This window comes from Panthera pardus, unplaced genomic scaffold, assembly GCF_024362965.1.
Source record: "Panthera pardus isolate Hobbes unplaced genomic scaffold, ASM2436296v1 HiC_scaffold_7, whole genome shotgun sequence".
In the NCBI taxonomy this organism is placed as follows: domain Eukaryota; kingdom Metazoa; phylum Chordata; class Mammalia; order Carnivora; family Felidae; genus Panthera; species Panthera pardus.
In genome coordinates, this window is record NW_026527002.1 from 8,028,701 (window position 1) to 8,051,949 (window position 23,249).

The window sequence follows — 23,249 nt, forward strand, 5'->3', positions numbered from 1 at the left end:
ATGTGAGGGTTAGGAAGGCCGCACTCCTGCGTGCAAGGCTGCTCAGAGTGAGGGGCAGAGGTGAGAAGAGAAGGGGTGAGTGGCAGCACAAGGAAGGGCCTTCAGCCAGCCATCAGCGGTCCTGGTATCGCCTCGCTCTGATGCACACTTCCCCAGGGTCTGAGAATTCCACCTTCCCAAGTCCTTCCAAGACGGTGGTGGTTAGTTTTGTGCGCCAGCTCGGCTGGGCCAGGTACCCGGACATCTGGTCAGGCTTCACTGTGGAGTTTGCTGTGAAGGCATCTTTAAGACGAGACTAAAATCTAAATCGATGGACTTTGAGTAAAGCAGATGATCAGGTGGATGGGCCTCGCTCAAGCACTTAAAGGCCTTAACAGCACAGACTGTGCTCCCCTGAGGGGCACCTGGGTGGCTCAGTCAGTTAAGCAGCCGACTTCGGCTCCGGTCGTGATCTCACGGTTTGTGAGTTCGAGCCCCGCATCGGGCTCCGTGCTGACACCTCGGAGCCCGGAGCCCGCTTCGGATTCTGTGTCTCCCTCTCTCTCTGCCCCTCTCCCGCTCACACTCTGTCTGTCTGTCTGTATCTCTCTCTCACAAATAAATAAACATTAAAAAAAAAAAAAAGACTGTGGTCCCCTGAGAAAGGAGGAATTCTGCCCCCAGACTGCATTTGAACTTGAGCTGCAACGTCAACTCTACTCTTTCCTGGCGTCCAGTCTGCTGGCCAGCCCTGCAGATTTTGGACTTGCTGACCTCCATAATTACATGAGCCGATTTGCTAAAGTAAACCTCTCTCTCTCTCTCTCTCATATTGATTCTGTTTCTCTGAAGAATCGGAATTAATACAAAGGTTTATTTTACAAGGTAAGAGGCTAGATCATGTTTTATGTATCACTTGATGTATATAGACTAGATATATTAGACACATAGTATTTGGGCCGCTCAGGAGCGGTCCCACAAACATTAGGGCTGAGCCCGAATATGTCTGCAGTCCCACTTTGTGCAATTCAAGAGGTCCGAAAGTGTGTGCTTTAGCCATGTGTAGCGAGCCCTACATAGATGCTCTTTGCTATCAGAGGGTCAAATCTTGGCATTAAAGCTACCGAGGACTCTAGAAAGGGGGCGGGGCGGGGGGGAGGGATGGGAACAGGCAGTAGGGCGCAGTGGGAAGGCCATAGGCTTGGTCAGCTAAACCCGAAGTCAGATCTTACCTCCATGTTTCAGCAGGGGTGAGTGATCCGTGTGACCTTGGAAAACTGCTTTTACTGGCCTGTGACAGCGTTCCCATCAAGCGTAAGCCGGAGGAAACTGCAGGGGTCTCAAACATTACTGAGAAAACTGTGTACGTGATGTGTCTAAGGGACTTGCCCCGCTCAAGAACCATCCGCTACTTTGCGAGGGCTGTTGCCACAAAGGACCACGAATGGGTGGTTCGAACCACAGAAATCTGCCGTCTCGCAGTTCTGGAGGCCAGAAGTCCAAGATCAAGGTGTTGGCAGAGTTGATTCCTGCCGAGGCTCCGGGGAAGGATCTGTGGTGTGCCCCTCTCCTAACGTCTGCGGGTTTCCTCGCGACATTTCTCATTCCTTGACTCGTGCCTGCCCCGCTTCGTCTTACGCGGCATTCTCCTGGCGTGCCGGCATGGTCATCCGGGTTCACGTTCTCCTTTTCTTTATAAGGACAGAGTCCTATTGAATTGCACCCCCCCCCCCCCCACCCAGTGACCTCTCTTAACTTGGTTATCTGCAAAGATCCTGTTTCCAAACACTGCCACACCCACGGGCACTGGAGATAAGGACTTCAGCGTCTTTTGGAAGACACAGTTCAACCCAGAACAGGACCCACTGGCTGGTTTTCCCCATGAACCCAGGCAAAATGCTGCCTCTCTGGGTTCCGGCAGAGTGGTGGGAGCCTCTCGTGCCATACTGGCTCTTGAGCTGGCAGACTCACTCCCAGCCGCTGCTGCTGAAACTCACCATGCTCAGGGCTAAGAGTAGCAACAAGCAAGTCAAAACAGAAGAAACAGATCTGGATCCTTCATCAGGCATTCACCTTCTGGTGTAGGAGCTCCATGTAGATAAATACCTATATCAGAAGAAAGGTACGGGGGGCCCTGGGTGGCTCAGTCAGTCGAGCATCCGACTTCGGCTCAGCTCGTGATCTCACGCTTCGTGAGTTCGAGCCCCGCGTCGGGCTCTGTGCTGACGGCTCGGAGCCTGGAACCTGCTTCGGATTCTGGGTCTCTCTCTCTCTCTCTCTCTCTCTCTGCCCTTCCCCCAGGTGTGCTCTGTCTCTCTCTCAAAAATAAAAATAAGTTTTTAAGAATTTAATAAAACAAAGAAAAAGAAGAAAGGTATAAAGCGACAAGTCAAGAAGAGCTAGAGGTGAAGTTTCATAGGATTTTAAGGGCTGAACAGATGCAACGAATCTAAAGAAGTGTTCGCGACTCTTGGATGAGGCAGCATTTGAACTGGCCCTTGAAAGATGGGTAAAAATTGGCCAGGTGAAGACGGCAGGGAGGGGAATGTGTGAAAAACAAAAACAAAAACAACCCAAAAAAGATGTGAAGTTATATGTCAGCGTGAACTAAGCCACATAAAAATATTCTCAACGTCTTGTGTCTTTAAAGTATGAGTTGGCCTTCTTGTCCTTCCTTCCACCTCTTCCCCCACCTCATCCCATCACTTTAACCCTAGACGAGGAAAACTGAGTCACTTGACTGCCTTCACAGGACCTCGTATGAGCTAGATGTGACTCACTTTGTAGATAAGCAAACAGGATCACGTTAAGTATCGCGTACCCGATCATCACAAAGGACCTCTTCTGATACCCTGGGGTCACGTCAATGAGCAGTTCAAGTTCAACATCACAGCCTTGAACCAAAGCTCTCCCACTGGGTGGTAAGACAAATACGTATACTCTAAAATTCCAACTTAATTCATGTGAATTTTTTCTCTTATAACTTTGACTCTGTTCTACAGTCAGATCTGAAGACTCCCTAAGTAAGAACTTCATAGGACAGTGTATTTTTAGGATAGTGGTATTCTCAGAGCTTAACAACAGCGAATCAAAATAAACAGGACTTTGGAGGAACACACACACGCACACACACACACACGCACACACAAACTATTCAGATCAACCAAAAGACACACCCAAAGTCAGAAGAAAAAAAAAAATCATAAACCTACCCTGGAATGAACTCTACCTTTAAGAGGGCGGTTGAGATTTTACGGAGTGGCCTGTAAGGAATATTCTGCATTTTCTGGACATTTCTGGAGGTGGGGGCGAGTGGTGGAAAATGACCACAACAAGGTCGTGGAGGTCCCCCCTAACACTTCAGCTGAGCACTAAAGAGACATCACTAGCCTGGAGACAAGTCAAGGAATCGTACCAACACCTCTTTGTACATAATTAGAATCTGTAGCTCCCTGTGGAATACTTGGCAGAGCGGTGGTGGCCATTCGCGCCCAAGAAGTGGTAATAGCCAGACCAGGCTACCAGGCTGGCTGTACAGAGAACTGGGGGGGGGGGGGGGGGGTGGGAGGGGGAAGGGCAGGGGGTGGTTAGCTGATGCCTCCCACCAGGGTGAAAAGCAGAAGCAGCCTTTGAAGCTAAATTCATCCGCAGGCAGCATAGACCAAGGAACAATTTCCAAGATGGTCACCAAACTACATACATACATACTTACGTACATGAAAACGACACAACGTTGGTCACTGCAGATAAAGGATGTAACCGGAATGTAAAATCGTTATCAGCGTTGCACGAACACCCTCCTCGGGCTAGGTCTCCGCACGACAGCTGGTTTTCTGGGGGAACCGTATCCAGCCATGCCATGCCGTCTTGCCGCTGGTCCGTGAGAGGTGATGGCATTCGCCAGACCCCAGAGGGCCAGTTCACCATGAAAGGCTCTGAGGGACAATTCTGTCAACACGGAGTGTCGCAGAGCTCTGAGAAGCAGTTCGGGTTTGTTTGCATTCTGGGAAAGGGGTGCAAACACCCATGGGCACCTCGTTCGTGCTCACGATGTAAACTATTTTGCTGTCACGTCTGTGCCAGCAGACGAGGTAGCGGCACGGTCCCAGGGGCCTCAGACACGACGCCCTAGGCGTCGTTAGCACCAGGCGGCAGTGAGGGCTCCCCATGAACACGAGCAGCTGTGTTGTGACAGCTGGTCCCGAGTGCGTTTCTCAGCACGCGCGTCTCCTGGGCCCGTGAGTTGGGACACACACACACACACACACACACACACACGCACTCGGGCCCCTTCCTAAAAGACCCACAAGGACATCGCTACCTGGAGCCTCTGGGACCAGATTCATCTCAAGATCCCCGAAGCAATTTAACCATGAAAACTTTTTCCATGCGACACCTATTCATGTCTAACAGTTTGAGAAATCCTGCTTTGTGGTAATTTACGCACAAATAACGTTTTATGGAAAATTTTTGTAGCCTGAAAGAGTTCATATGAGTTTTCGTTTTTCTTTATTAATTCCCTGGTGTCCATAAGCATTTGTGCTAAAGTCCACCCCCTGCCCCCAATTTATGTGTGTGTGTGTGTGTGTGTGTTGATTTTTTTTTTTTTTTTGATGCTTACCGTTATACTCACACGCAGGTGTACAAGTGATTCTCTTCTAGATGGCAGTCCTGGGAGTGGGGGGAGGACCTGGGGGAGGTTGCGACTGTTAGGACAGCCGGTTTCCGGGTGGGGGGGGGGGGTGGACGAGCCCTCTTCTGGACACACTCACGGCATGGTGGCACCAAACCCATGCAGGTGGCCTTTGCTTTCTGGGGGCAGAAGAGGAGGAGAGCTTAAAGGAAGCTAGAAGAAGCAGCGGGCGGCCCGATGCATGGCCACTGGGCATCGAGGGCACTCCTCATCTGTCTGCACCCCAACCCGCTTGAGCGGGGTGCTGCCCAGTTCTGGGAGTGAGGTCGCTGGCCTCGGCTGGCCCATCGAGACTGGCCCCCCTCCCCTGCCCGCTTTGTGAAATGGCTTCTTTCTTGCTGGGAACACTAAAGGTGACTAGTGGGGCTGCATCTCCCAGAGGAAATTACGTTACACAACCAAGCTTTCGAGATCAGTATCTGTACCAGGCACCCCTGGACTTCCAGAGAAGCAAGCCAGGTTTGTCCCAGGTAAGGGGGGAGGGGGAGAGGGGCGAGGGCAGGGTGGGAGGGAGACTCTTTTTTGCAGCCCTTTCCTACCCAGCACCTCCCTCAGGTGCTGCTTCCAAACACTTCTTTCCTGCAAGACGTCCTGGGCACCAGGTGACCCCTGGCCATCATTCCCTACCGCCACCACCTTCATCCAAACCGCCAGCCTTAATGCCAATAACACCCCAGGCAAGCTCTCCGATTAAACTACATCATGGGGCGCCTGGCTGGCTCAGTCAGAAGAGCATGCGACTCTTGATCTCAGGGTTGTGAGTTCAAGCCCCACGTTGGGTGTAGAGATTATAAACAAACAAACTACATCATGAAGCTGCTCTGAAAATTAAGTGGTTTTATGCTTCTTCTTTTTTTTTCTTTTTTTGATCCTTGCTACTTGTTTTTCCAAGGCTCTCTACTTCCTTCGACTGATGCAATCCAATTTCAGAAGGTTCTTTCTGTCCCAAAGTGGTAGGATACCTCATTTCTGCAGACGTTACAGAGATAACTGACTCAGGCAAGAATCATCAAGGGACGCTAAGCTAGTGGGTAAAAGTTTGATGAAGTATGGGAAACTTCCATACATAGTTCGTAGGGAGCAAGCTATCTCCCTACAAGATATTGATTAATTATAAAAGGAAAAATCGTGACTCTGGAATGGAGAAACTAGGCAGACACCCCCTTAACTAAGGAGATCATGGGCACTGCACTTCAGTGATGCCTTCTGCCCAAAATGCACAGCCCGAATCTAATTATGAGCAAATATCACATAAACCCAACATGCAGCATGATCTGGAATTTTCTTTTGCTATAAAGTGTATTTGTGGGACAACTGTCAATATTTGAATGGTCTACAGATTTCTTCTTCTTCTTCTTTTTTTTAGGTTTATTTATTTTGATCAGGGGCAGAGGGAGGGGCAGAGACAGAGTCGGGGAGGGAGAGAATCCCAAGCAGGCTCTATGCAAGGCAGAGCCCGATGCAGGGCTCGAACTCATGAACCGTGAGATCACGACCTGAGCTGAAATCAAGTCAGACGCTTAACCGACTGAGCCACCCAGGAGCCCCGGAATGGTCTGCAGATTAATTAACAGTGTATCAATGTTCGTTTCCTGATAAGAGAATGTTTTTAGGAAATACGCACTGAGGAATTTAGGGGTAAAAGGGCATCATGTCTGTAACTCTGGAGCAACGGTTGAGAAAAATTTGCAGATTGATAGAGCACAAACATGGTTAAATGTTAATGGCTGGAGAATCTGGCTGAAGGATAGATAGCGATTCTTTGTGGCTATTTTTGGAACTTTGCTTCAAGTCAGAAATTTTGAAAAACTAAGTACATGAGTTCGTAGATATTATAAAAACCTCTACAATTAGCACTGGGGGCAGGGCTGATACCAGAGTGAGGAGATCAGCTTGGTTTGAGGGCCTAGATACCCTTGCTAAAGATCAGAAGCTATGGAAGGAGGGAATATGGCACCGACTGGGGGCCTCGTCCTTCTGAGAGAAAACAAAAATGAAGTCATAACCAATTCTCCCTCTTACCTCGGGACATTCCCCCGTAGACCCCCCCCCACCCCCCCACCCCCGCCACCAAGCCCTCCATATGACTACATGAGACTTTTTAAAAAAAAGTCATTAAATTAAAATTTTAAATTAAAAAAGTCATTAATTAAAAAGTCATTAAATTAAAATTTTTAAAAAAAAAAATTTTTTTTTTTAATTTTTTTTTTTTAACGTTTATTTATTTTTGAGACAGAGAGAGAGACAGAGCATGAACGGAGGAGGGGCAGAGAGAGAGGGAGACACAGAATCGGAAGCAGGCTCCAGGCTCTGAGCCGTCAGCCCAGAGCCCGACGCAGGGCTCGAACTCACGGACCGCGAGATGGTGACCTGAGCTGAAGTCGGACGCTTAACCGACTGAGCCACCCAGGCGCCCCACTAGCTCGGTTTTTAAATAACTTCTCATTCAGGTAGTTTGATTATCCCTTTGTAATGTAGAAGAATTGAGAAGGACTCGGCCCAGATTCAGCCACGTGTGCTTTCGGGCACACCGGCGGGGTTTCTGCGCTTTGCCGACTGAGAAGCCCAGACTTTACAGAGGTATTGGAATCCAAGGGTACAAACTTGGGCTGCGAGGTCAGACGGACAGAAGGGGTTTGAATCCAGCGTGTGCCATCTCAAGGTGAATTAGGGTGAGTCACCTTCCTCCTTTGAGGCTATTTTCCTACCTACCAAACATAGAAAATAAAGCCGGCTTGTTGTGAGGACCGATAGGAGGCTTTAATATAAAACAACCTGCCCAGTTGTTTGCCTCCCGGGTTGTTGTGACAAAAACCCTTTGTAAAACCCTCTGGATCCCTCCAGCAAAGGGAGTCCTCTCCTTGCTGCAACTTTTCCAGGTTTTTTTTCTTTTTTAAGTTTATTTATCTTGAGAGAGAGAGACAGAGACAGAGACAGAGAGAGCCAGCGGGGGAGGGGCAGGGAAAGAGGGAGAGAGAGAATCCCAAGCAGGCTCCACACTGTCAGCGCAGAGCCAGATGTGGGGCTCGAACTCACGAACCGTGAGATCGTGACCTGGGCTGAAACCAAGAGTCGGATGCTTAACCGACTGAGACACCCAGGCGCCCCTCCAGTTGTTTTTATGTCAATGGGTGCCTGACATTATAAATAAGCAATTTAATTAAGTAGCAACTTAGAAAAAAATGAGTGGAAAAGTTGTTTCTATGTAAACTAAGCTGAATATTTGGAAACGGTCACAGGTAAAATGGTAAAAGCAGGGGCACCTGGGTGGCTCAGTCAGTTAGGCGTCCTGACTTTGGCTCAGGTCATGATCTCCTGGTTCGTGGGTTCAAGTCCCGCGTTAGGGCTCTGTGCTGACAGCTGGGAGCCTGGAACCTGCTTCGGTTCTGTGTCTCCCTCTCTCTCTCCCCCTCCCCCACTGATGCTCTGTCTCTTTCTCAAAAATGAATAAACATTAAAAAAAATTTTTTAATGGTAAAAGCAAATAATTCTGCTGATTTAGGAATGATTTAGGTGTGAGTGAAGTGGCTGTAGAAGGCAAGAGACTGGGGGGAGAGATGGCTTCGGGAGTCTTTCCTCTGCTTCCACAAACCTGTAACGGGAAACCAGAGATGAGGGCCCATGGGTGTGGGTTAGGGAAGAAAGAGGATACAGAATGCCCAGGCGGGGATTCACAGAGGAAGTGCTGTAGCATCACATGAGAGATTGGTAGGGAACGAACGTGAATTCAACCTTAAGTTCAAGTGAAATATTTAAAAAAATTTTTTTTCTTAACGTTTATTTATTTTTGAGACAGAGAGAGACAGAGCATGAATGGGGGAGGGTCAGAGAGAGAGAGGGAGACACAGAATCCGAAACAGGCCCCAGGCTCTGAGCCGTCAGCACAGAGCCCGACGCGGGGCTAGAACTCACAGACCGCGAGATAGTGACCTGAGCCAAAGTCGTCCGCTTAACCGATTGAGCCACCCAGGCGCCCCTCAAGTGAAATATTTAAGGCACGTGTACATCACTTTTATTATTTCCCCACTTTAAACAGCTTTTTTGATTCATCAGTCCCCAGTGCGTCAGGGGAGAGGCCTTCTGGTGCATTTGATCCGGAACGCTGGCGGTAAGTAGACACCCGTTTGTCTGGCAGCTACGCCCCGTGTCCTCCCAGGGTCTTGGTTGGAGCTTTTTCCCAGTGGTTCCCACCCATCTTGGCCTCTCCTCGGCCCCACCTGGGGAGCTTCAAAGTCTCTCTCACTCCACCCCTTTGATGTAATGACCGGGGTCGGGCCTGGGTAAGGCGATTCCCACGTGCTTCCAGGGCTGGGCACCGCTGTGCTGTTTGCTACACGGGCCTCGGTCTGCGGCCGTGTCTGCAAGGGTCAGGTGGACCGTCTCGGCCTCCACTCTGCCCCTCCCCACCAAGCCAAGCAGGGCGCTGGTGCAGACAGTCTGTACGAGTCTCTGGATTGTCTGCAAGAGTCTGAGCCTCCGGAGGGCGGCTCCCGGAAGAGTGAAAGGGACTTGGGACAGTCCACACGGTGACGGCGGGGTGAGCTGGGGGTCAGAGGGCAGGTGAGCTGACACGGAAGCCTGTGCCGAGGATGCCCGATCCCCGCTCCAAGTGCCACGATCGGGCGCGTGATCTAGATGGTGTTGAGGGAAAATTTCCTTGAAGTCAGGCATTTCATTTTCCGACCAGCGGATAACAGGATGTTCTTCCGCACCATCGATTCTCATTATTCCTAGCAGTTACGGTCTATAAAGATGAATGAATCAGCCAATACCCAACCACTGCTCCTGACGGGAAGGCAGGCTTCAGCAGCCGAGAGTCTCTGGCCACTGCACGTTCGTCGACGGACCGATAAGTGACCTTGTTTTATGTGTTTCTGTTTAAAGACACCTTCTTTAATGTAATCTGTTGACTCACCAACATCGAACTCATAGCCAACAGTACCATACGTAACTCATGCCCGAATAAAGCCTACCTAACACATATGTCTCTTCCATAAGGCACATCACAGCCTTCTCGTGCTCGGAACACTAGACCGCACTTCAGCACTACCCTTTGCCATTTTAAACAGTGAAATTACCAGCAAAAAGCACAGAAATGCAAAAAAACACAGCGCTAAATGAAGCCCCAAAGAACGCCTGGTTTATAGTAACAAGAGCTGCAACGGGAAGGCGGGGCGTGACCTTGTCTGACCTCTGCTGGGAATGGGTGCCTGGGGAGACGCAGACTTTTCACTGCTACGCTCACGTCCCCGTGTGGCTGTGAAAGCACTGGGTGCACGGATTTGGGGGTTTCAAATAAGTTTTAGTGGGGGGGTGAATTTGCAGGTGCAGAATTAGAAAGACTGAGGATGTGCCATTTCCACTATTCCTCCTCTTGTCCTGCCCAGGCATGTCCCCCGCCTTCTTCAAAAGCCTGCTTCCCTTGCCAAGAGGGATCTTTGTTGATTTTCTTTTTTCTTTCTTTCTTTTTTTTTTGTTGTTGATTTCCAGCCTGCCTCTGATCATTGCCGTGTGTGCTCAGTTCCCTGTTGACACTACCCTTGAGACAACTCAGTCTGTCAATTATGAACCAACCAATACTAATGAAGTATTTTAAAGCACCTAATAGACTTCTTAAAAAAGATTTTATTTTTAAGTAAGCTCTACCCCCCACATGGGGCTCGAACTCACAACCCTGAGATCAGGTGTCACATGTGCTACCGATGGAGCCAGCCAGGTCAGCCCTCAACCACCTAACAGAACTTTTGAGAAGTGCGGTGGGTAAGAGATAAATACAAGAAGCCGTGCCTTCCAAAGAGGGGTTCGCTATCTCCCAGCAGTGGAGGACAGAAAGTTACCATGTGAAACAAAGGCAAACAATGTTAAAAAGGACCTAAGTCTATTTTAAAATGAATGTGGCACACTCGGAGTGTTCTAGACGTCTGGAAAAGAAAGATACCAAGGAGGGCTTTAAGTAAAATTTTTCCAAAGACATGAAACTTGCATGGGGCTTTGAGGAAAAACAAGTGTGGAGGGTGGGTGGGGAAGTACTCAGGATATATGAATGCAACCTGAGAAATGGGAAGGAACATAGATTCGCATCCAGTGCTCACCACCCCCCCCAAAAAAAGAACAAAGAGACAAACTTAAGCAGGGTGCTTGTATGTAAGGTGCTTGTATGTAAGGACCTAAGTGCAAGCCCAGCCCTGCCTGGTGATCCTTTGTTCCTTATTCCACAAGACACTTTACCGAAAAACACTGTCGGGACATTCCAGATGGATTAATCAACACCAAACATTTTGCGTCCCAGTCACGTGCCTTTTGCCAGGATCTCAAGGACGCATGGGTAACAGTAGTAATAGTATTAAAATACGAATCAAACAGTAATTTTCATTTAGTGTACTTGACAGGTCGTCCTGAAGAAAGGTGTAGGCAATGGGGTCTCAGGTAATCAATTACTCCATAGGATCCGTGACCGATCTCACGCACACATTCAACACCTTCCAACAGGTGCCCTACCCTCTCCTCTTCGGCAGGAAAATGAACCGATTACACGCTATTGAACATCACAGGTATAGGCCATCCTACCTTTTTTTGTTGTGTAAGGCAGTGGATTGCAAACGTCTAGTCTGTTGTCAGTAATAGATGGCTGCTGTATAGGATTATGTTAAGGTGGCTACTTGATGGCTGGACAATGGCTGTCGCCTCAGGTGGGGCCAGCCTCTTAAGAATCTTAATAACTCACACTTACGTGGCCAATTAATCCGCAATAAAGAAGGTAAGACTATACAATGGGGAAAAGTTTCTTCAATAAATTGTGCTGGGGAAAATGAACAGCTATACGCAAAAGAATGAAACGGTCCACTTTCCTTGCACCATACACAAAAATAAACCCCAAACGCATTAGAGACCCACGTGTAAGACCTGAAACCATAAAACTCTTAGTAGAAAACACAGGCAGTAAACTCTTGGACATCAACCAAGGCCATTTTTCTAGATATGTCTCCTGAGGCAAGGGAAATAAAACCAAAATAAACTCTTGGGACTACACCAAAGTAAAAAGCTTTTGCACAGCAAAGGAAACCATCATCAAAATGAAAAGGCAACCTACTGAATGGGAGAAGATATTTGCAAATGGTATATCTGATAAGGGATTAACATTCAAAAATATATAAAGAGCTTATACAACTCAATACCAAAAAACCAAAAATGGTCTGATTTAAAAAATGGGCAGGGGACCTGAACAGATATTTCTCCAAAGACGACATCCAGATGGCCAACAGACACATGAAAAGGTGCTCCACATCAGCAATCTTCAGGGAAATACAAATTAAAACCCCAAATGAGACATCACCTCACACCTGTCAGAATGGTTAAACTAAAAAAGACAAGAGATAACAAATGTTGGCAAGGATGTGGAGAAAAAGGAACCCCCGTGCACTGTTGGTGGGAATGCAAACTGGTGTAGCCACTGTGGAAAACAGAATGGAAGTTCCTCAAAAAATTACAAATAGACACACACACACACACACACACACACACACACAGTGAAATGTTATTCGGCCATAAAATAAGATGAGATCTTGTCTTTGTGACCACATGGATGGATCTAGAGGGCATCATGCTAACTGAAAGAAGTCAGACAGAGAAAGACAAACACCATATGATTTCACTTATATGTGGAATCTAAACAACAAAGCAAATGAACCAACAAAGCAGGAACAGACCCATAAATAAAGAGGACAAACTGACGGTGGCCAGAGGACACGGGGGTAGGGAGATGAGCAAAAGAGGTGACGCGAGTGGGAGCTCACAGACTTCCAGTGAGAGAATAAGTAAGTCCTGGGGGCGAAAGGCACAGCGTAGGCAATGGGGTCAAGGGTACTGTAACAGCCTTGAATGGTGCCGATCGAGGGTAGTTCCACCTGTGGTGAGCACAGCATTGCCATATAGACTTGTTGAATCACTGTGTTGTGCACCTGAAACTAATGTAACATTGTGGGTCAACTGTACTTTGATTAAAAAAAAAAAAAAGATTAAAAGAAGAATTACAGGGGGGAAAAGAGAAAGGTAATGGGTCAGAAGTGCTTAGCCCAATGCCTGGCACCTGAGAGGCCCCACTTGTTCGCTATTATAAATACCAAGAGTAAATCTCCTGCAGGCCGCTATTTATTTCCTTGTAAATTCCACAGCGTGGCGTAATGCTGGGATCCCGGGGAATCTCGCTTCGACCTGGGCCTCCGCCACGGCTGGGACGAGTATCTGGGACTTGCGTGTGGCATTTACTGAGTTGGGCCATGGGCTTGAAGGGGGGCTCGTTCTTTCAACAAACCACGATTATGCCCTTGCTGTGTGCCGAGCACCGTGCCGCATGCGGGGAGGCAGAGAGAGCCCGAATGAGAGAATAGCAGCGACCATCACGGCGCGCTAGGGCACAGTAGGAGCCCTTTGCACGAGCATTTCATCCTCCCAGGCACCTTTATCTCCGTTTTCCGGGAAGGAAGTCCAAGTTTTGAGGAACCGGGTAATTCGCCAGGCCATTCAACTCCGCTTCTACCCTCCGCCCCCGCTCAGCCCCCTGAACCTCCCCGTGGGCACCCTTCAGGGGCTTACTCTGTTGGGGACACTAAGAACTCTGCACGTGAGACTCTGCACGTCAACTCGGCACATCTCAGCCTCTCTCTGGAGAACTCCGGATGCTGGGGCTCAGGGCGCGCCCCCTCTGCGGCCAGGGGCACCCCACCTCCTGACACCTTCGGGAGTGGCTTGGAAGAGAAGCCGAGGAGGCCGACCGAGGCTCCGTGGCCGGGCTCCCTGGAAGAGCCTTCTGTCCGCGTCGACAGGAGCATGTGGGGCCCCAGCGGCTCCACTCCCCCGAGCGGCACGCTGCGACTCCCAAGTTTCTCTGCCTTCAAAGCTCGCGCGACGGCCACGCCGAAGACCCAAGCCTTGGGCAGAGGCCAAACGGTCACTTCCCCGCCCTCCCGGCGCAGTATGCAAATCCGAGCACCAGGAAGTAGCTGGGACCTCTCGGCCGAGCCCAGCGACAGCCAGTTCCTCTCCCGCCGCTCCGGGCCGCCGGCCGCTCGCTCCCCTGCCGTGGCGCCTCCGGGCCCGACGCGCTGCAGCCTCCAGCCCGCGGCAGGCGGGGCGGCCGCGCCACCCCGGGCCCCGAGCCCGCAGCCCGCCCTGCGCCGGCCCCGCGGGGCCGCCCCGTCGCGCCCCCCGCTCTGAACTCGAGTCACCGTGGAGCGCCGCCGCCGCCGCCCAGCAACTTTCACCCGGAGCTGGTGAGTCCCCGGAGCTAGCCGGGGGGTGGGCGCGGGGTGGGGGTGGGGGGGACCGCGGCTGTGTCCCCGGCCGGAGTCCCGGGCGCCGGGCGGGCCGGGGGCCGGGGGCTGGGGGGGGGTCGGCGCGGGCCGCGGCGGCCGGGGGCGCGCGCCGCCTCCTGGCAGCGCGGATGCCTCCAGCCTGTGGGTGGCCGGGCCGTGGGGGAGCGCGGACGCGGGGGCGGGCGGCTCCGCAGGTGTCCTCTCGGCTGCGGCGCGCAGGGGCGCGGTGGGAGGTGCGGGTGCGAGGGCAGGCGCGCGGCGGGTCCCTCCGGTGCCGACCCGAGCGCTGGCTGCCGTCCCCGCCCGGGCCGCTCTCGGTGCGCCTCGGGGAAGCCCCTCGCCGCGCAGAGCCGGCGCGCGGCGGGGATCCCGGCGGGGACTCCTCGGGCTGCAAAATCCGGCCGCGCCGGGGCCCCCCGAGGTGAGGGATGGGGCTCGGCCCGGGCCCTCTGCCAGGCTCCTCGCGAGCGTGACGTCGGGGTGGGGTGGGGGGGCTGCGGCAGAATCGGTAGGCACCCTTCCGCCGAGCCCGGCGCCTCCCCGCCTGCCGAGGAGCAGTCCCGTGCCTCCGCCGGCGGAGAGGAAGCGAGAGTTATTTTAAGAATTCAGGGGTTGCCTTTCCTTCGCCTTGGGGGGAAGGGTGTAAGCGTCAGTTCCCGCTTTCCTGCGTTATCTTGGCCGACTGTGGCATCTTCTCCAAGCTGTGCGTTTGCGATGTTCCTTTCTAATAGCTGACGTGGTCGTGCGGTTGTGTCTCCATTCGTGTGTGTGTGTGTGTGTGTGTGTGTGTGTGTGTGTGTGTGTGTGTGTGTGTATTATCCCAAACCCACCCAACTTCTTTGCCAGAAACCTGGGTTGAATCGGGCCTTGCAGTTTCCTCGCCGAGTGTCAGCTTGGGCCTATTACTGAAATTACCTGCGTGGGTTTTTTCATCTCTGGGAGAACATATTTACTTTCTGAGCTGTGTATTGTTTGCAAAGCCCCAAGTACACACACAGGCATTCCGTAAATGGCGCTGTTACTATTTGTCGCAAATACAGTAACTCTATCAAAACTGGGTTCCCTGGTTCTTTGCAATTTGATTTTAAACCTAAGACTACATGGTCCGATTTAGCCACCTGACCCTCCTAGTAAACGTGCTTAATAAATACACCGGAGATTAGGTGTCTGCAAAGCTAGCGCCCGGGAGTCTCACTCACCCTAAGCGCTAGCCAGTAAAGATGTTTGACTTTTGATTTGTTGACCGCCCCTACAGGCGCCTGTAGGGTTTAGGAAGGCAGGCCTGTTGTCCCTGCACAGGTAAAAGCCACAGCCGTGCAGGGGGGAACAGGAGTATAGGAATTTAGTAAGTACGGAGAAGCCCTTCCTAAATGAAGTAAAGTCTGCTGGAAAAAGGGTGGGATTCAGTTAGTCCCCGGTTTTCGTTTGGAGGTAAGGAGCTAAATGTCTTAAGGCTTGAAGACATTTAATTTGATCACAGGAGGCTTTTGGTGACTGGGCCTCTTTGGAGGCAGAGTGGGGCAACCCTCTTCCTGAGTGAAGGGTAGAGGCCAGCCCCGGTAAGGGAAGAGAAAACAGGAACTGGAAAACCTAAGTTTGGGCCTCTGCCATTATCTACCAGAGCTGTGATTTGGGATAAGTTGGGTTAATGACTTGTCCGTTTGTTCGGCCAACATTTCCTTCATAGCAGTAACTGGTGTTATATCATGATTTGTGCGTGTGTGTGTATGTGTGTGTGTCTGTATTCACCACTGCAATGAAGGCTTTGTGAAAACAGCTCTGTCTGGTCCAAAACGCTAGCCCCAGTGCCTGTCGCAGAGTCGAGATTACTTGGAAGAAAGGGTGAAGTTTGGCTTCGAGTTTGGCTCCGCGCAAGGTCAAGGAACAGGGCTGGTTCGTAAGGCACTTGAAGCCCGCTGGCCCTCCGTCCTGGTTTCTGAAATGGGGATTTGAGGGACTTTTTTTGACTGTCCAGTTCTCCCAGGGTCAGTCTCTCTGCAGGACCCGTTACTCAGCTGTATCACTGGGAGCAAGGGCTTGATTTGGATTCAAGGTCCTTTGCCCAGTCAAAACGACCCACTCGATGTTGCCCACGTGTATGGAGACCTTGCCATATCCTCCCAACCCCCAGGGGCTTTTTTAGCAGAAAAGTGGTCCAGCCATTTTGTGAATCGAGGACTGTCCAAGCCCCTTAGGTCCATTTCACTTGTATTCAAAACATCGGAGACGCCATTTGGTTCAAATGAATACACAGAGTTGTGATTCAACAACATTAGCATGGGTTTGCTTATGGATAGTATAATTTGCATCTGCGTAAATAAGAACACAAGGTGTCTGAGGCTGCGGTGTGAAACGTTGTCATAGCTCACACTGCTGATCTCCATGACCTCCATGTCCTCAAGCATGGATAGTCATTAGTTGGGACGTCGACCGATGACCCATCGCGATGACGGTGCTCATCCCTTGTGCTTGTTAGGAGCGATTCCTGGGAATCACTCATCCCGGAATCAGAGGCCTTCCTGAGTTATAATTTCATCTGAACCTCTCATGGACCCCAGGGTGGGCAGGGACAGGTACAAAACCAAGAGGTTTGGTGTCCTGCCCAAGGTTAAGGTGGCAAAGTAGCACCGTTGGGCAGAGTAGGTATGTTTTCTGGCTCCATATTCAGAGCGTTTTCGCACTTTTCTGCCTTTGCCCTGTAGTAGGTACTCAACTACGGGAAAGAAATCACTTAATAAACATTTTCAAAAAGGGGAACCACAAGGTAATTTTCTTCTATCTCTTGGCGATTGCATCATCAAGCAGGGCACTTAAGGCATATTCCGGGAGATGCGTTTCTGTGCCTTTTAGCACTGCTTCCTGCTCAGGGAGGGGGGAGATCTGATCATTGCCAAGGTGACCCCTATATCGGCTGTTGCCCGAGCAACTCTAGTGACTGCCTTGGGGGCTATTAGGGCTTATTGGTTAATACAGAAGTGCTCAGGTAATACTTTGCCCAAGGATTGCCTCCAGCCTCTGCTAGAAATGCCTCCCGTGAACCTTACAGGCCTCCTTGTGTGGTGGTTATAACACTAGGAACATCATTTGAAGTGAAAATATAAAGTAGGGAGATAGGGCCCAGAAGATGCTCGTTAAAACATACGCTGCCCTTTACTAACCACCTGCTATGAGCAAGGTACCCTTCAAAGCCAACACTCTTACAAGAGGGTACACATTGCCTGTTATCTTTAAAGATTGGTGACAGAAGAGGACAAATATGTAAGAGGAAGTCTTTTTTTTTTTTCCCCCAGTCAGAAATATTGAAAGATTTCTTACAGTTGCCCGGTTTCCTGATACTTAAGTTGTGAAATGTTGAGTTCACTCTATCATCATTTCTGAAATTTATTTTGAGTAAGTTCCCATTTAGGGGAGAAGCCCAAGTATAGAAAATAGCATAGGAGTCTGCCAGTTGAGGAATTAGAATTTTTGAAACAGCCCGGTTTAAAGATTTGGACCCTCTTTTGGATATCCTTGGCTTAAGTTAGCTGGACGGGCTCTCTTGTAATTTAGAAGAGAAAGTTCAAATAACGATTTGGGATGTTGTGTTTAAAAGGTGCATCCATGGGCACCTGGGTGACTCAGTTGGTTAAGCAATTGACTTTGGCTCAGGTCATGATCTCATGCTTCCTGAGTTCAAACCCCACATCGGGCTTTTTGCTGTCAATGCAGAACCTGCTTCAGATTCTCTGTCTCCCCCTCTGTCTCTCTCTGCCCCTCCCTGCGTTCCCTCTCTCTCAAAAATAAACATTAAAAAAATTTTTAAAAAGGCACATCCATGCTAACAAGTTACAGGGGCCGTTGATGTAGCCTTTGTTCTTCATTCTTGGACTTTTTCCTCAATCTCGTTCTGTGCTTCACTTTCCCTTAGTACTGAATAAGCTGTCAGCATTCCTTATTTGCCGCAAAAGTAGTTCTTGAAAGTTCTGTTGACCATCTGGAAATGGCTTTCATTTGTATAGAACTCTTCCAAAGTTTGGTTGTTTGACTGTCTTTATTAACCCTCACATATTCCCAGTCTCCCTTCTCTGGCCCCCCTCTTCAGCTCTCTGTTCACCCTCTTACCAGGTCCATGAACCATGAGTTGACGTGATAAGAGATGAGCATTTATGGCAAGAGTTTATTGGCTCATGTCATGGTAACTGTTCATTTTTCATAACGCTGACTTACACAAATGATGTCCCGTAAAATTATACGAATGGTGAGGCCTTTATAGAATCCATCAATGTAGGTATTTCTTACTGGTCTGGGCTCTGCTCCCGGTGAGTTGGAGAACCCTGGGCAGAAGTCTCCATTCGTGTAGCTCAGAGTGCCTTTAAGTCTCTCTCTTCTGCTTTTTACAGTTCACACCTCAGGCAAGTCTGATAATGCTGGGTCTGCCCACACTCCCCTCTTTCTCTGAGCATCTGCACTGACTCTGTTGATCCCAAGCCGTGCCATCTGAAAGCTCTTTGCCAACATGCCTCTCTAGTCCTTCTTCCTCTGTCTGTGGGTACAGCATCAGTTGTGGGGCATGGGAGAGCTGTCAGGACTTCCTTGGGCCCACTTTTCAGCGCTGGGGAGACCGGAGAGATGGGTTTGCATTTATTCTACCTCCAACTCAAGTAGTGATGTCTTCTTGGCCTTTGGGCCTTCTGGGTGCCTCAGCTCAAGTAATGATGTCTTCTTGGCCTTTGGGCCTTCTGGGTGCCTCAGCTCAAGTAATGATGTCTTCTTGGCCTTTGAGCCTTCTGGGTGCCTCAGCTCAAGTAATGATGTCTTCTTGGCCTTTGGGCCTTCTGGGTGCCTCAGCTCAAGTAATGATGTCTTCTTGGCCTTTGGGCCTTCTGGGTGCCTCAGCTCAAGTAATGATGTCTTCTTGGCCTTTGGGCCTTCTGGGTGCCTCAGCTCAAGTAATGATGTCTTCTTGGCCTTTGGGCCTTCTGGGTGCCTCTTCCTGTTAATGTTAACCCCCACGGGGGTGAGGGGAACAGAGAAGCTCGTCTCAGAGAGACCCTCTGGAGAGGGAGGACCACTTCTGCTTTCCACGGGGAAGCTGTGTCACAGAGGGCAGAACTGTAGCCAGCAGTCTGACGGGAGGCCCGAGGGAGGGGGCCGGCAAGGAAGTGATACTTCCTCCTGCTTGGAAGGCCCCAGACCCAGTCATTTGCCTGCAGCCCCACCTTCCTTACCACTCAACACTGCTTTTTTTTCCTCAGGGTTCTTTCTACCACCTTCTGCTCTGTTCATTTTCAGTTTGCCCCTGAGAGGGGGCGGGGCGGGGGGGGGGGAAGGGGGAGAACAAGCGTAGTCATCACTGGAGAGCCTTCTGTGGCAAAGCCCATGGTGGCCGTGTTTGAGTCTTAAGCAACAGAAAGATGTACGTTTTGATGGTCACCATCATGGAAATCATTCTGAAAATCTAACTAGGTGTTCTGAAATCTTTTAATGTTCAGGCAATATAATAATTTCTTAAGCTAACTATAGTGGTTCAGTCCTGTTTTTAAAATTACTTAAACTCTAGCCTCTTGTTAATTTTTTGGGATAGGGCGGTGACTTTCATGTGACTTTCACATTTCTTTGACCATAACCCACATCAAGAAACATGTTTCACCTTGTGCCTGAATGCACGTCTATGTGTATGCAAAAAAAAAAAAAAAAAAAAAAAAGGAAGAAGAAGAAAGAAAAAGAAATGAATTTGGTGAAAGAGCTTTTCCTTCTAGATCTAGATCACCGGGCAGTGTGACCCAGGGCCATCCTTTCGAGAACAGCGTAGTGAGATCTATTAGAGTTTAAAACATTTGGGGGAGCCCAGAGATTCCAAGAAGCTCCAGTCTGATAGGGAGGCTTATTAAGCAAATACAAATTAAGATAAATCCATACAATGGAACACCGTAGATCTTTCTAAAAATAGTATTCAGTTTGGGGTGCCTGGGTGGCCCAGTTGGTTGGGCTTCTGGCTCTTGATTTCAGCTCAGGTCACAATCCCACACTGTCCACCTGAAACTAATATAATGTTGTATGTTAACTATACTGGAATTTAAAAAAGAAAAAGAAAAAATAACTTGAACACAAATGTGTGGGTAATATATGATAGCATTTCTGAAATATATGCATTGGTGAGACACATAATCTGTAAGCTATGCACATCGATACTTTTTGTACTAAAGTTTTGATAGTGATTATTTCTGGGTTATACCAATTTTATTGCCTTGGTACCTTTTTTTTTTTTTTTTTTTTTTAAGAATCACTTATTTGATAAAAATTTTTTTTTTTTAACTTAATGTTTGTTTCTTTTGAGAGAGCATGAGTGAGAGAAGGCAGGGGAGGGACAGAGAGAGAGGGAGACACAGAATCCGAAGCAGGCTCCAGGCTCCGAGCTGTCCGCACAGAGCCCGACACAGGGCTCGAACCCAGACTGTGAGATCGTGACCTGAGCCGAAGTCGGTCGCTCAACCAACTAAGCGACCCAGGCGCCCCAAGAATCATTTATTTGACTTTAAAACACCATTGTAATGAGCAGTGACATGAAGCCAGTGTGAGTGCAGGGGAAAGGGAAGAGCCATCAGGAAACGTGGGGGCAAAAGTGGCCACGATGGAGCTCGTGTGATCTAATCGTGAGCAGACTTGCCCCTGGAGGAACTCACGGGCTCTGCGTCTTGTAAGTAGATACGATATTTTCTTAAAGGAGGGTCTGTTTCTTCTATTTAGTCATATTTAGCATGGAGCGTAACAAATGTTCCTTGAGTAAGCTGTGCAGGAATCATTCGAAGATCCAAGAACTCGTTCTAGTGGAGTGGGGATGAGCCTGGAGGGCCATTGCCCAGAATACCAAATGTTGGATTTTACTGTGTCAAAGGAGAATTGCTAGAGCCTTTTAGCGGGAAGCCATTTTCTTCCTTCACGACCGACTTCTTGCCTAGACTCTTGGCTATAAAATGCAGTTGCCAAATGATGAAGAGATAGTGAATACTCATTAGCTGCTCAGAAGAGGTGGATCATTAACCCAGGGGCTAACAGGCACCTCCACAGAGATTAATTTGGGGCTGAAAAGTAGCATTTATTGCTGTCTTGTGTAACATCAGAAGCCTTGACCTCGTAGTCACTAGCCGGTCGGTACTTGATCGCTGGCCTGAGTGGTCATCCTGTCCAAACACCTATCTAAATATTCTTAATGATAGCAACACTATTGAAGAAATGAGCAATTAATTTGGAGTTGAGGTCTAAGATTCTGTGGCATTATGAGCATTTTCCATTTGATTTAAAAGGCAAATCTGTTGGGGTGCCTGGGTGACTCAGTCAGTTGGGTGTCTGACTCTTTATCTCCGCTGAGGTCTTGGTCTCTGGGTCATGAGTTCAAGCCCCATGTTGGGCTGTGCACTGGATGAGAAGCCTACTTACAAAAAAAAAAAAAAAAAAAAAAAAGGAGAATGTATTATAAAGCAGCAGCTTGGTGTTGGGATCCCTTTTATGATCTATAAGATAGTAAAAGCATTACCAGGAGTGCCTGGGTGGCTCAGTCGGTTGAGCCTCCGACTTCGGCTCGGGTCATGATCTCACGGTCTATGAGTTCGAGCCCCGCATCGGGCTCTGTGCTGATGGCTCGGAGCCTGGAGCCTGCTTCGGATTCTGTGTCTCCCTCTCTCTCTGCCCCTCCCCAACCCGTGCTCTGGCGCGCGTGCTCTCTCTCTCTCAAAAATATTATAAAAAAAAAAATCCCTTCCATAACTAGGAACGGCAATATTTGGCCAAAATGGCATACTTTGCCAATGATGCTGGCAACTGCCTTGCATAATCCGATACCACATATTGAATATCTCTTGTTTTCAATGCCTTTGAGAGATTCTTACCTTTAAATTTGAGAGGAGATAACGTAAATGGTAAAAAGACAACGGGTTTCCAAGTTAAACGGATCTGAGTTCCTATCTCGGTTCCCCTGCTTATGACTTTAGGTAAGTTACTTATCCTCACCATTTAGTAATGCCAGGTTTGTGGTGGTGATTAACAGAGCCTACCTCCTATCTCCTAACGTTGTTTCTGGTACACAGCAGGCACCAAATAAAAGGAAGCTCTTTTTATAATGGACTCTGTGATTCTTTCTTAGAGGGGAGGAACCCTTCCTTCCTTCCTTCCTTCCTTCCACAAACACATGCTGAGCAAAAATTTAAATACTGTCACAACCCAGTGAGAGTTCAGAGTCTACTGGGGGGGTCAGTCACAAACCATCCTGCCCAGCGGTTTGCCATGTGCTGGAGTCTTGACTGAACTTTGGATCTGCCTACGAGGTACCCAGAACTACGGTAACTACCAGGGTTAGCGGGATGGTCTCGGCATTCAAGGATGCCCTTTGTAGGGGAGCGTGAGGACACAGGTGTGGTGTTCAGAGTGTGACCCGTGCCGTCCTAGATGTATACACACGGCGCTCTGCAAGCGGAAGGAAAGGGCTCCGGTGATAGGAAGAGACGCTGGAGCCGGGTGTAGAAGGAGTAGAAGGAATTCTCTAGATAGGGGCTTTACAGAGATAGGCAAATGAGCCTGGGGATTCCAGAGAGGCCAGGGGTCCTCTGGCCTAGGCTACTGGGAGGGACCGCATCCTTACATGAGAGGCTTCGTGGTCTAGAGGGGGACAGGCAAATATGGTAGTAGGCACCCAGTCTCTCTGGCTTCAAATGAAATTCTAATGTGGAATGTAGGGTCATCCATATAATCAAATGAGTACCATAAGTTGGTTTTTTTTTTTTTTTTTTTGTCTCTCTGGACAAGACCTTGGTTGTTGTCTCTCTGGACACGGGAGCACATTGCCTTTTTGAATGGTTTCAATTTTAATGGATTAAAATGGATATAGAAAGGAAACGTTAACCGGTTAAATTTCATAACTGCCTGTGTGTCTTTTACTTTCCGGCCCTCAGTTGTTAAGGTTTTAACTGAATTAATACAACCACTGAATGAGGATTTCATTGTACGTTTCCTTCAATTCCTTTATCAGTGGATAACTTTTCAAGAGTCTAGTAGAAGAAACCATTCTGAGCACTCTAGTGAATGACCCCAACGTTACATTGCTGCCATAGTTAGAAGTCTTCAAGAGAGATGAGGCCGTGCAATCCAACTTAACAAATAACATAACCCTTCGGATGTCAAGTGTCAACCCTCGGGCCCTTGACGTCGCCTATCTACCTTGGTATTCAACGTTTGAATCCTAGAATCTTGTAAAAGGAAGAGATTCTGGTAGTGTCTTACACATGGCCCTTAGG

General features: G+C 49.1%; 1 protein-coding gene across 2 annotated transcripts in view; it reads left to right on the forward strand.

Moving 5' to 3' along the window:
* Window positions 1–13,683: 13,683 nt before the first annotated feature.
* The window catches only part of LYN (LYN proto-oncogene, Src family tyrosine kinase), a 124,047-nt gene continuing 114,481 nt past the window's right edge, over window positions 13,684–23,249 (forward strand). The window contains exon 1 of one of the 2 annotated variants that reach the window (XM_019421305.2): window positions 13,684–13,941. The gene's annotated coding sequence lies outside the window, so the exon portion shown is untranslated. The remainder of the gene's footprint in view (window positions 13,942–23,249) is intronic. The other variant, XM_019421307.2, reaches the window with a different exon arrangement.